The sequence below is a fragment of the Solea senegalensis genome, linkage group LG18 (assembly GCF_019176455.1).
Source record: "Solea senegalensis isolate Sse05_10M linkage group LG18, IFAPA_SoseM_1, whole genome shotgun sequence".
Classification (NCBI taxonomy): domain Eukaryota; kingdom Metazoa; phylum Chordata; class Actinopteri; order Pleuronectiformes; family Soleidae; genus Solea; species Solea senegalensis.
In genome coordinates, this window is record NC_058041.1 from 2218328 (window position 1) to 2230417 (window position 12090).

A 12090-nucleotide genomic window follows, 5' to 3' on the forward strand; every position below is an offset into this window, starting at 1 on the left:
TCCCAGGCTTTAAATGTGCATTTCACAATGAATTACATGAATAATCAATTCAAAGTACTTTAACTGTGGAATTACTGGTGTGGCTATCACAGGAAATGTCTCTAAAGTGATTTTGGGTGACATTTATATACCGTACTTATGCTGAATCACATTAATATGGCGTTGCTACTGAGAAGTTACAGGAACATGCAGTATTCATGAAGTATTCATGAAGGAAAAATGATGTTCAATCACATTCATATGTGACCTAACTGTGAAGCTGTCAATTTACCATAAAAATAAAGATATAGTCGCTTACTGTGAAAGTGTATAATCTAGGACATTCACACTTATGCAATTCAAGTCAATGTTATTTGTATAGCACCAAATCACAACATTCATTTTCTCAAGGAACTGCACAATATCATTGAGAGAAGAAAAGACAGTTCACCTTTAACAGGAAGAAATCTCATAACAGAACCAGAAGCAAACATGTGCAGCCATCTGCCTAGGCAGGTTGGGGTGAAAGGGAAAAATTGGGGAGAGAAACCTGTGGGATGATGCATTCTTTATTCAAGAGTTTGTCATATTGGAGGTGATTAAGTGTCAACCCAAGGCCAAGAGGAAAGGAATTGGGCTTGTAACTGGAGAGTGACTGGTTCAAATCCCAGGTAGTGTAGGGCTTGGGTGCCCCTGAGCAATGCATCCAGCCCTCATTGCACCGATAAGTGTTCACTACTGGTGTGTAAAATAGAATGGGTTAAATGCCGAGGTCTAACTAATTGGTGTGTGATTCTGTTTTCATGTACTGTATACGCTCGGTGATGAGTGCAGAACACTGTTATCAGAAAGCACTCTGGCTCCAGCTCAACTCCATCATTTGTCCTCCACTTTACTGAGCTATCGCCGGCCATTTTAATGGATAAAGGGGACCGCGCATCTCCGGGTGTTTGTGTTGTGAAAGCCGCTCTATACGCTACAGCGAGTGTACGCACACATATATAAACATTGCACTTGTTTACAGGAAGCTGTCAGCCATGTGTCCTTATGATAAATAAACGGCGACGCGTCCCGCAGCGCGTACAGGCCTGCCCGCCGAATATTGACGGAAAGATTGAAAGCGCTCTCAAGGGCCTTTCCAACATGACGCATGGCTCTTGCTCTGTATTTTACTCCCCCTCATCTCTTTCAGCTCCCCTTTTATTTATCTTAGACAGCAGCTTGTGCAGGCTTTTGTAGATGTGAGGGATGCCATAAACACATTTATCAGGGAGAGGCTGCCAATAGGGGAAACATCAGGTGTATGGATGAAAAGAATATGATAATAAATGCATAGTGCATTACAAGAGAAAATCACATTACAATGACTTCCCCCTGGGGCGTGTGTGTGTGTGTGTGTGAGTGTGAGGGGGGGGTTGGTGTTGCAGAGGGCATCCACAAAGTACAGCGCCAAGAGGGAACAGGTTGTTTGTTAAGTTTTCACAAACCTGATTTACGGTAGCGCGTTGTCTTTGCACAGTGGCAGCTCAGGACAGCGCCGCAACAAAGCCACATGCATTAGCAGTCTGCCCGCGCAGCGAGGACGATGCCGTCCTCCTGGCTTTGATGAATGTTGCATTGTTTATGCTGTCTCCATCTCCCCGTGTCTCTCCCTCTCTCTCTTTCCTCCCCTCCATCCGACATGCACGCTGGAGAGTCTTGTTTAGAGAGAGTGGCAAGCTTTTTGCCAAGTGCTGCAGTGTTTGATGTCTGTCTCAATTGTTGTATATTTCACTGACAGCCTCCCCTGCTTTGTTTTTTTACGATCGCTGTGTGTGTTTAGGAGTGGAGCGCGGTAAGATTAAATGGCGTTTTGACGCGTTGCATTCCAGTATAAAATGACAGTGAAGGTTTCGATTTCTTTGGTGTTTTTTTTTATTCTTAAAAACGACATGCCAGCACCTCCTCCTCTGTTTTTTTTGGACTGTTACCAATTGACCTACTTTTTTGAGACTAAACTTTGCTCCACAAGGCAAAAGAGTTTTGGTTTGGTTTGTGAATGGGGGAGCGGGAGTGGGAGGGAGGATGGGGGGAGGGGGGGTTTGGGGGGTCAGAGTGTTATCTGTGCTCCACAAAGACACGCGGGTTAATTGATGCGCGCTGGTGTCACCGTGCTGATTGCGTGTTCTTTTGCCTCGTTTGCTTTTTTTCTTCTTTTTTTTTACGACCATTATCTGATTAGCTGTATGTGCGCAGGGCTTAGGATGCTGTTGTGTGTGTGTGTGTGAGTGTGTGTGCAGTTGTCTTTCAAAAATGAAGAGTTTTCTCTTTCCCTAAGGGGGATGGAGGGGGTTTGACAGTACTGTAGCGCCCCCAGCCAACCTCCATCCTTCCAACGAAGACCTCCACCCCCCTCCTCAGCCACCATCCCCCTCTGCTGATAAATGTGTTTTTCTTAAATGAAGGAGGTGGTTGGTTGAGAGGAGTCTCTTTTAATGTTGCTTTTTCTCTCTGTGTGTGTGTGTGCACTTGCTAATGTAGTGCTGGCAGGGCCTGCGCGGCGCGGCGCGGCTACAGGCAGGCTGACTCGAAGGCAGGCCCGCAACCTCGACCCCAGCATCATTTGTTTGGACGAGGGCCGTCAGCGCCTGTCGCGCAGCCCATGATGAAGTGTCAGTCGGTAATTGTCCCCACGAAGCATCCACATCTCAGGGGGTGATGTGGGAGGGAGGGATGGGGGAGGCAGGGAGCTGACAGAGAGAGAAATGACTCCCCGGGCTCCTCCTATTCTCTCTCCTTCCTTTTCACTCCCCCCCTTTTTTTTTTCTCTCTAGCTTTTCCCCTCCAGTCTTGCTCGCAGCAGTTCAAGAGAAGGTCTGCCTCAGACCAGTGGCCTCCATGGAGCTTCAGCTGGGGCCCCATGGCAACGTATTGTGCAGCCACTGTATACCTGAGGTTGTATGAAGCTGCTAAAGGCAGGACAACAGAGTAGTTGAGTGTTCGAACCTTGTTTTGCTTCCTTAGAGTTCCATGAACCACGTCGATGTTTTTCCGCCTCATCATATTTACCTCTTGTGCTCCTGTACTCAAAATGAGCAAATGCATCCTCTTGAAACCTCTTTTGTCAGAACACTGGCGGCCTGTGTTTCTGTATAACCCGGCCTAATACATAGATGCTGCTCCCTTTGTTAATAAGATTAATTGTGGTGCTCTTATTGATCCATTGATGTCTCCGCGCAATGAAAAGCTTTTACAGGACACACAGCAGCTATATATAGTGCTGCCCATAAAGGGTTACCGTACGAGGGGGGCCCTAATGCTCATCACAGCCTCCTGTGCATAAATCGCCAGCAGAGGTTAGACTTCAAAGCCAAATATAAGTGGCTCCATGATGGAGGAGTGAGCGATTGAATGGACAGATATGAGAGGAGAAAGGAGAGATTTAGTGGAGGGAGAGATTAAAGAGAAGACATAAGATCGGGTCAAATGAGCGCGTATGAAAAACGACACAACAGGAGGAGGAAGAAAAAAAAACTACTGCAGGGCAGGAAAGGAGATAAGGTAAAAAAAAAAAAGAAAAAAAAAAGGCAACGCAGCCAAGAGAAATGAGTATGTGAAAGAAGCCACTTTGCGATATGAGTCAGATATTCTCGTTTTCCTCGTTCCTCCATAAAGACACTCTCGTCCCTTTCATTATCGCCATCTCTCATCTATGATGAGGGATGAAAAGCATAATGCATGCTGGATCACAGCAGAGAAAACTCGACTCTCAGAACAATGGGACAGAAGCAGGGCCACATGTTTGGTGTAGCGCTCCTGTCTTTGCAGCAAGAAGACCCCGGGGCCTTTCTGCACCGAGATGTTCTCTCTGGTTTCCTCCCACAGTCCAAAAATATGGGGATTAGGTCAGTTGGACCCTCTAAATTGACCATATATAGGTGTGAATGTGAGCGTGGATGGTGGTTTGTCTCGAGATGTGTCCCTGTGACGGACTGGCAAACTGTCCAGGGTGTACCCCGCCTTTCAGCCACCCTCATGTGGAGGATGAAGTGGTAGAAGGATGGATGGATGGATGGATGGGGCAGAAGATGAGTTCATCTTATGGATGGTTCATGTCTTGTATCACAGCCTCGTCCAAAACTGTTACGTTTTTCCTTCTTTCATCCCAAAATAAGTCCACATGGATCACACGATCCCTTTAATCCCTCACTCACTATCTGGTCTCTAATTATAGCCTGTGCTTAATGAACCATTCACATGATATTTTGGGCTATTTCGGATCTCACGTGTTTCTTGTTCACATGTCCAATCCCGTGATCCTGACCAGTGTTTGACCTCTGGTGAGTATTGTATGGGCTCATCCCCGCATAATTATGTTTTGCTTTGGCCTCAGTCACAAGTCCTTGTCCCTCTTGTCTGTCTGTCGGTGGCAGGTGGAACACAGCCTGCCACTCCTGCTGTCTAAATGAGGCACCACTCTCTCTCTCTCTCTCTCTCTCTCCCTCTCTCTCTCCCTCTCTCTGTTTAATGGGGCACAGGCCTGGGGCGCTGAAACAGCCCCCTCCAGAGAGACACACACTGATCACACATTACAGACACTCCTGGATGCCCTTGCACGCCTCCACAGAGTGACAGAGAGCAGGGGAAACCGCCGCCCCCAACCCCCCCAAATTACGCCTCAGTCCGTGAGATGATGTATCTGGTTGGTGATTAGTTAGGCGAGGTGGGACGCTCACTGCTTATCCCCTTTAATGGGCCATAATTTGGAAGATAACTGTATTGTCCTATCTCTCTTGACATTTAAATCTAATCAGACCCTGCTGGTTTTACCACCGCTGAAGGGCTGCTGTAGTGAAAAGACATTGGCCCATCGCGGGGCGTTCACTCATGCAAGCGGAGGCCAGTGTGTCGCATATCGCGGATACTCACGCGCGCGGGTGCTGTAGTGTCCCACTTCACCATCGTACAAGTCTGGACCCACGTCTGGTTCCAGCGGCTCACAGCTGAGAGGCCCGTCGCGCAGGTCGAGGCCCGGTTGACTGTCCTTGGCGCGGAAGTATACCAGGGCCTTAAACCCGGCATGCCCAAAGTCCGGCCCACGGGCCAATCACAGCCCCCCGGTCAGATGTTGTACAACCCGCAGCTTCAGTTTTGTCATGTATTATTTAAGCCAGGGACAGAAAACCAGGCTCCAGTCATGCATCGTCCCCGTTAGCTCATCTGGTTAGGAGTTGTAAGGAGTCCTGGGTTCGCAACCCAGCTGTGACCGAAAGCCACATGCATTGATTTTCTTAAAAAAAAAACATAAAACAGTGCATTTACATGTGACCTTTACTGTTTAAAAAAAAGGTCTGAAGGGACCCAAACCTAAATCCTGTACCTAACACTTAAACCAAATCTTAATCCTCACAAAGCCAAAGTGGTGAGGACCAAAGAAAATGACCTCACAAGGTCAAAATGTCCTTTTTTGTGCTGACAGCGTAGTACAGACATGTTCACACACACACACACATGAGCCACGAGGGAGCCACTTCAAGTCCTCGTCTCCATTCCCTATTACCACAGATGAGATGCTCAGTTTGATTAACACTTCTCTTTCATCCTCTTCATTAGCAGAGGCAAAGCCACTGTAGCGGCCGCTGCCCATGAAGAGAGGGCATGAATTAGAATCCACTTATTCCATACAATGGTGCTTAATGGTGGGGAGTAATGGGAAAAGGGTGTTTCTAATTGTTTCTCTGGACGGCGAACCGACCCCGCCGCTCGCAGAACCCTGAACAAAGGCCAGCGCCGGCATCAGAGGGTCCACGCGACTCCATTCGATAGAGCTCGCGAGCAATAAATGCGAGTAGAGGAGCCAATTTCCTCTGGCAAAGCATCCTGCTGAGTGGAGTAGCTGGGTCCCAGTCAATGAGAACCACCTGGTGCTGAAGGAAGTGATTAGGGTTGGCACCACAGTGAGCGAGGAGCTGTTATGTTAAGGAGGAGTGAGCGAGGGGGGGGGGCGCTCACCCCGAGTTTGGTTTGGTTGGAGAAATATTGACATTAGGCTTCAGTCGGAGCAAGATCTGAGGCTCGCTGTTGTTCTGTTGCTGCTCAATTACAGGGACTTGGTTTGTGTTTTGGTTTGCGACGCTGGTGCCGCTCGTTGACGTACCACAACAGTCACACACACACACACACGATAACCTAGAAGTCAAAAGACTTCTCAAAGAGCGGCTAACCGTGGAGAAATGTATTGCAACCGCAACATTTTGTGTGTAAATACAGTGAGAATGGTGATCACACTGGCACGGTCGCGTGATTGGATATTTGCAGCTGGGATTCACTGCGCTTGTGTGTCATTGTGACATTAAATAAAAAACAGCCGTAAGGAATGTCATCCCAAAGCCTTTCTCTCCGCACATGAAGCAGTTTTTTTTTTGGGACTATTCTGGGTGGTGCTTCTAATACCGTCGCTATAAAAACATCTGTGGATCAAAACAATCGGGATGTTTTACACAAAAGAGCGTTTCATTAATCATAAAAAATCATTTTCACAGATTTGCACAACTATTCCCACCAAAGTAGTTCATGACTACGACAAAGTCGACAAGCAGACAGATGACGGTTGTAAAAGACAGTTTATGTATTCATTTTTATTGTATTTTATCGCCCCAGATAAATTCTGCTACCGGAGTATATGTAAAAGTCGTCTAACGCTTGTGTTTCTTGCCCCCGTCTCAGTCCCAGATCTTAACAATTAACTTGGTGTGAACAATTTTGTCATTATCCACAGAAATGGCAGCCAAAGCTATAAACACAAGACCCCAGATGTAATAAAGTATCCTTTAAAAAGAATAATACATGATTGAAGAACCCCCCAGAGATCAGTCTGCAGAGCCGTTGCACCTTTTCTATGTGAGAACTCCTTCACTTTGATGTTTATTTAATTTGTTTGACCGTTTTTTTTTTTGTTTTTATTTAAAACCGGACCCGTCGGACCTGTTCTCTGCTACGGCGTAAAGGCGCCCGGTATGACGTCGTAGAGGAGCGTTGTGACCGCGTACGAGGTGGCGTTAGCTCGTGACTGGTGGACACTGTTGCTCTCTGTTTACGACACGTGTCAAACTGGTGGCCCAGGGGGCCACATGTGGCCCTCCAATCGATTACATGCGGCCACCACTGTGCAAGGTGATGGAATGGAGACAGAATATAAGACTAAATGTATTGGGTCACGTTCCTCTTTGGAGAAATCGATGCTACACTGTAAAGCGTTATTGGCGTCGATTTAACGTAGGTTGCTACTGTACCATTTGTTGTAAACCAGGCGAAAGGTCACTCTGGTTTTGTCTGTTATTTGTTGGTCTGTCAAATTCAAAGTCCATCGTCATTGGTCATTACCTGTTTCCTGTCCTTTATTATTTACTTACGTGGTCTTCTGCTCTGCCGCTGCTTTGTGTCCTCGTTGTCCCTCACTCGAGTCTGTTTCTCTAAGAATCTCAGTTCATCTCTTTGCAAGTCTGTATCTTGGCATTTGGGCCTCTCATTGAGCTGGCGTGGTTTGAATACTTCATAAAGCAGGAACAGCAGAGAATCCCGTCATTGTTTTCTGTGTCCTGCGACCAGAGAAAATGGGCAGGGCTGCACTCTCACTCTCTTTCTCTCTCTCTGTCTCTTTCTGTGTGTGTGTGTGTGTGTGTTTGAGATTAGTCTTAATTCAACATTTCGTGGCAACTAAAGGACATTTTCAAATGCACAGTCCGTGTGTTTGACACGATCGGTGGATCAGAGGATTAAACCGATTCAATCTTTAATTATTGCTTAATTGTTAAAGTAAATTAAACATTAAACCCTCTTTGGTGCCACTGAACATTCGCTGGTTTCCATTATTAACAAGGTGTCTGAGGGCTTTTCCCACTGTCGTGCAAACAAGGAGACATTTTTCACAGGAAAATGGGTTTTTCATACGAATCATCAACCGTTCAAACGCAGACGCATAGTCTCCAGAAAGTATTTCTATGGAACAATTCAAATTACCATTTGGATTTAAAAGGAAACAATCCTTCAAAATAATATCTTAAACCTCACATTGGGACCTTTTTTATGTCTTTGTTTATACCATGTTGTGCAGTACAATTTCCCCGCCGCACACAGTAATTAATATCTCTGTATAGCATCCTTTTTATGGGAAAGTTGCTCCCAGCGTGCAGCTCTAAATGTATTACCCTCCACTGTCACAGCATTGTTTATTTCTTTCCTCCCGTTCCCGAAAAGTGAAATGAAGCTGCTCCTTTTTTTAAAAAAAACCCACATACACATACACAAATACATAGTATTAAGAACAAACCCGTGGTCAGCTGCAGTGCTGCTGGGATACAGATCATTAAAGGGGAGTTTGTGGTGTGGTCTCCCCCCCCTTTTTTTTTGATGCAGCACACAGTTGTAGCCTAATCTTTGCTGTTCGGTCTCTGTCTGCAAGTATGTGGGAGAGAGAGAGGGAGAGGGAGAGGGAGAGAGGAGTTGCTGTACCTGAGAATCCCAATCTTTCATTAAGTTTGGAGAGAGGGAGAAGACAGGAGGAGGAAACTGAAAAGAAGTGCTCTGAGTTCTCCACTTGCAGACAGAAAGAAGAGCCACTGCAGGATGTCCTGCAGGCAGTTAATGTAGCACACACACACACACACACACACACACACACACACACACACACACACACACACACACACACACAGAGAGAGAGCTGATGAAAAAAGCAGTGGCAGCACACATCAGCTCATACAGTAAGATATAGAGAGCCCACGTGCACACACACACACACTTGTACAGCACTGTGTGTGTGTGTGTGTGTGTACATGTCTTTGTTCTGTCTGCCTGTCTTCTTGGCACGTAAATCATAATGGATCTCATTATCCAGCTGGGTCTGCTTGGTGGGGCCTGTCTGGCGGGAGATGATAGCTGGATGGCTGAAGGGTTAGACACACACACACACACACACACACACACACACACACACACACACACACACACACACACAGCATGCATGTTATTTAGCTTGCATTTCTGCTCTGTCGTTATATCTCATTGCTATTCATATAATATCATATTATATTAGCAGGCCAGACAACTACACACACACACACGTTCTTGTGCAGTATTCTCACTGAGGACACTCATTCCCTAGCTCCTAACCTTAACCCTGACACCCTTAACCTCGAGAAGCATTTCAAAGTCGTGAGGCTCAGCCAAAAATGTCCTCACAAAGATATTTTTTGAATCTAAATCCACTTCCACAGGACACTGCATTGACTTCCATCTATTTGGACGCGCACATGCACACGTCTGCAGGCCGTCCAGACACAATGGACATTAGCGGCTCAGCTTGCCGTCAGACAGAAGGAGAGGTGATGCAGAGGGAGGACGGATGAAGAATGAAACTTAGTGCTCTCTCTGTTTCTTTCCATCCTGTCTGTCACCTGTTTGGAGGACAGCGGCAGATGTTGGGGTTAGTCCCTGGAGGTGAGCGGTGCTCGTGCTGCTGTCTTTTATTCTTCTTATCACAGCGCAGTCTCCCAAACGGGACACAAGTGAGTCGTGAGTCGCGCATGCAGGCCGCGATGCAGGCCACGCAGAACACGGTTCGCGTTGTGAGTTTGGGTGTAGAGGAATAAAAAAAAAAAAAAAAAACACACACGGCATGTCAGTAAATCACGTTTTGTGAGTGTTGTGCACAAATGCTTGCAGGCGTTTGGTATCCGAGCAGCGCCGGCTCTTACGCTGTGAATACAGGCGGAGCAGTTGGTTGCTCGTAACACGGTTAGGGCCTACACCATTTGTCTGGACATGACCATTACCCAAGCCAATTACTGACTGGTGTACAGGCGACTAGCCAACAGCCTAATGTTTTCCCGTCATGCCTGCCTCCCCAACACACACCCCCCCCCTTATAAATACACACACACACACACATAAGCAGAAGGGGGGAAATAGACAGAGCGGAAGGATGGAGGGCCTGGGGCAAATCCTCCACCCCACCCCGACTGACTGACTGACTGATACAGCTAATAAACTTTTATTTAAGATAATGTTTTTCTGCTTTCTCTCCCCTCCATTTCCCCCCCCCGCCTTCCTTCCCTCTCCCTCTCCTTCCTCCTCCCTTACCTTTCTCTCATTACTCTCCATTTTTACGCCATTTATTTCCACTGTCACCCTCCCTCCCTCCGTCTCTCCCTCTCTCTCTCTCTCTCTCTCTGTTTTTCTGTCTGTGCACCAGAAACGGGGCTCATCCAAGCAATCGATGCAGGCGGTCCACCAGCTGAAAGCCCAGTCAGCCGAACAGCACAGCACTCAATCAGTCTGACCAGCAGCGCAAACCGACAGAGGTAGACACATGCCGCGTGTAGTTCAGCACTGGATCTCAGAAACGAACGCATTTCATTAACCGTATGCACACATGTGCAGCAGCAGTGAATGAGTTCCACACATCAAAACAAAGTCAAATTCATGTTTAAAACGCCACTGGAGCGCCTTGGGCTCGCGTCTCCTCGCCACAGTCCACATGTCTATCTTTGAATACTCTAGGTGCCGTGCTAATTAAACTTCCAGACAAAGCAACTGCTGTGTTTCTCCTCTGTTTATGGCAGCTGAATGGGCTTTGTCTGCGACCACAGTGAGTACGCGTGTGGTTTTCCCTTCGCTGGTTGCCGTGTCAGTATGTGTTGACAGTGGTCACGCGCTGTGCAACCACACCGCGCGGCTTTTCTTCCACTGGTTTGCTCGTAGTGTGTGTTCACAGGACATGCAGTGTGTGTGTGTGTGTGTGTGAATGCTGTGTGTGTTTCTGTTATTGTCGTAAAACATGTAAAAAAAATAAATAAACGGCATTAAATGGGCAGGAGGGTTTTAATTGAGCTAGCATTGTAGCAAAAGCTCTGTGGACTATTTTCGACTATATGCTGCCAAGCACGACGCTAATCGGTGTCTTGCTAATCTTGCACCAATAATCCCAGGAACATTTAGGAAGGAAAATAACTTAATTGTCATATACAACCCCAATTTCGTGGTCAGATGGAGACCTGACCAAATTTGACACAGAGACCATGCAAACTCCAACACAGGCCAGGAATCGAACCCAGTGCTAACGACTGCTAACCGCTATGTCACATGCCACACCAGGTTTGGCTTTGGCTCCCAAGACCTGGGTGAAATCTGCTTTCTTTTTGGTAGCAATGCACATTTTGGTATAAACAGAAAGACGCACATTCATCTTCCAGGCATTAGCTTAGCCATTAGCCACTAATATTTGTTGCTAACCTTGTGCTGCTGAATGTTGTCTTTACAGCAGTGGAAATGGTGTTAATCGCCTTTGTTTTTGCTCAGTTCAAAAAATCCAGAGTGTACCTTTATAATTGCACATTTTCAATACAGATTACAATTGTACATTTCAAACAATTCAGTCATGAAAAAACAATAAATGCAAATGAATTAATTAATTAAAACAGAATTAATGCATTTTTTTGCTCTAACATCTCACTTATAATAACTTGTTTCCTATATATAAAATGTGTATCTATCTATGAAGACAATCCTACATATCTGAGGTTAAAATAGGGTTGTCAGGTGGCGTGGTCAGTCAGTCAGGGAATGCCTCTGCTTGTGTTCTCCCAGCTGAAGCTCAGCAGAGATCCTGTATGTTTGTTTTGTGAGTGATCATGTAGTTGTTCCAAACACTGTCCACCTCACTCTCCCGCCGAGAACCCGAGGTTTTGATATGTCGTGTTTCGTCTGTCGAGCGCACAGCAGCCTGAAGTAGAAGTGCCTCTTTTCCCTCGTTTACCCACTGACCTACAGGTGAACACTCATCCCCATCACCGCGTACACTCCAGTCCTCTCTCCCTACTCTCTCCTTCTCTGAACTGCTTTTGATGTCGAATGTGAGAACAGAGAAGATCCAAATCCCCTCTGGCTGAAAAGCGAGAGAATTCTCCCTGTTGTGAAGCAACGTGTGTTTTTATAAGTAGTTTTTCTGTATCTCCACTCTGTGGCTGCACCCTGCATGTTCAGCTGAGCTGGATTTCTTTGAAGTCACCCCTTAGGGTGGATATTGATAGAAAATCTTTGCTATGGTATTGATATCTTGACTTTGCTCCCAAT

At 46.4% G+C, this 12090-nt stretch overlaps 1 long non-coding RNA gene across 1 annotated transcript in view; it reads left to right on the forward strand.

Annotated features, from left to right (window-relative positions):
• LOC122758832 overlaps window positions 1-10763 on the forward strand; it is a 40331-nt gene extending 29568 nt beyond the window's left edge. Inside the window, exon 3 of the long non-coding RNA XR_006358199.1 lies at window positions 10211-10763. This is a non-coding gene — a long non-coding RNA (uncharacterized LOC122758832). The remainder of the gene's footprint in view (window positions 1-10210) is intronic.
• The last annotated feature ends 1327 nt before the right edge of the window (window positions 10764-12090 follow it).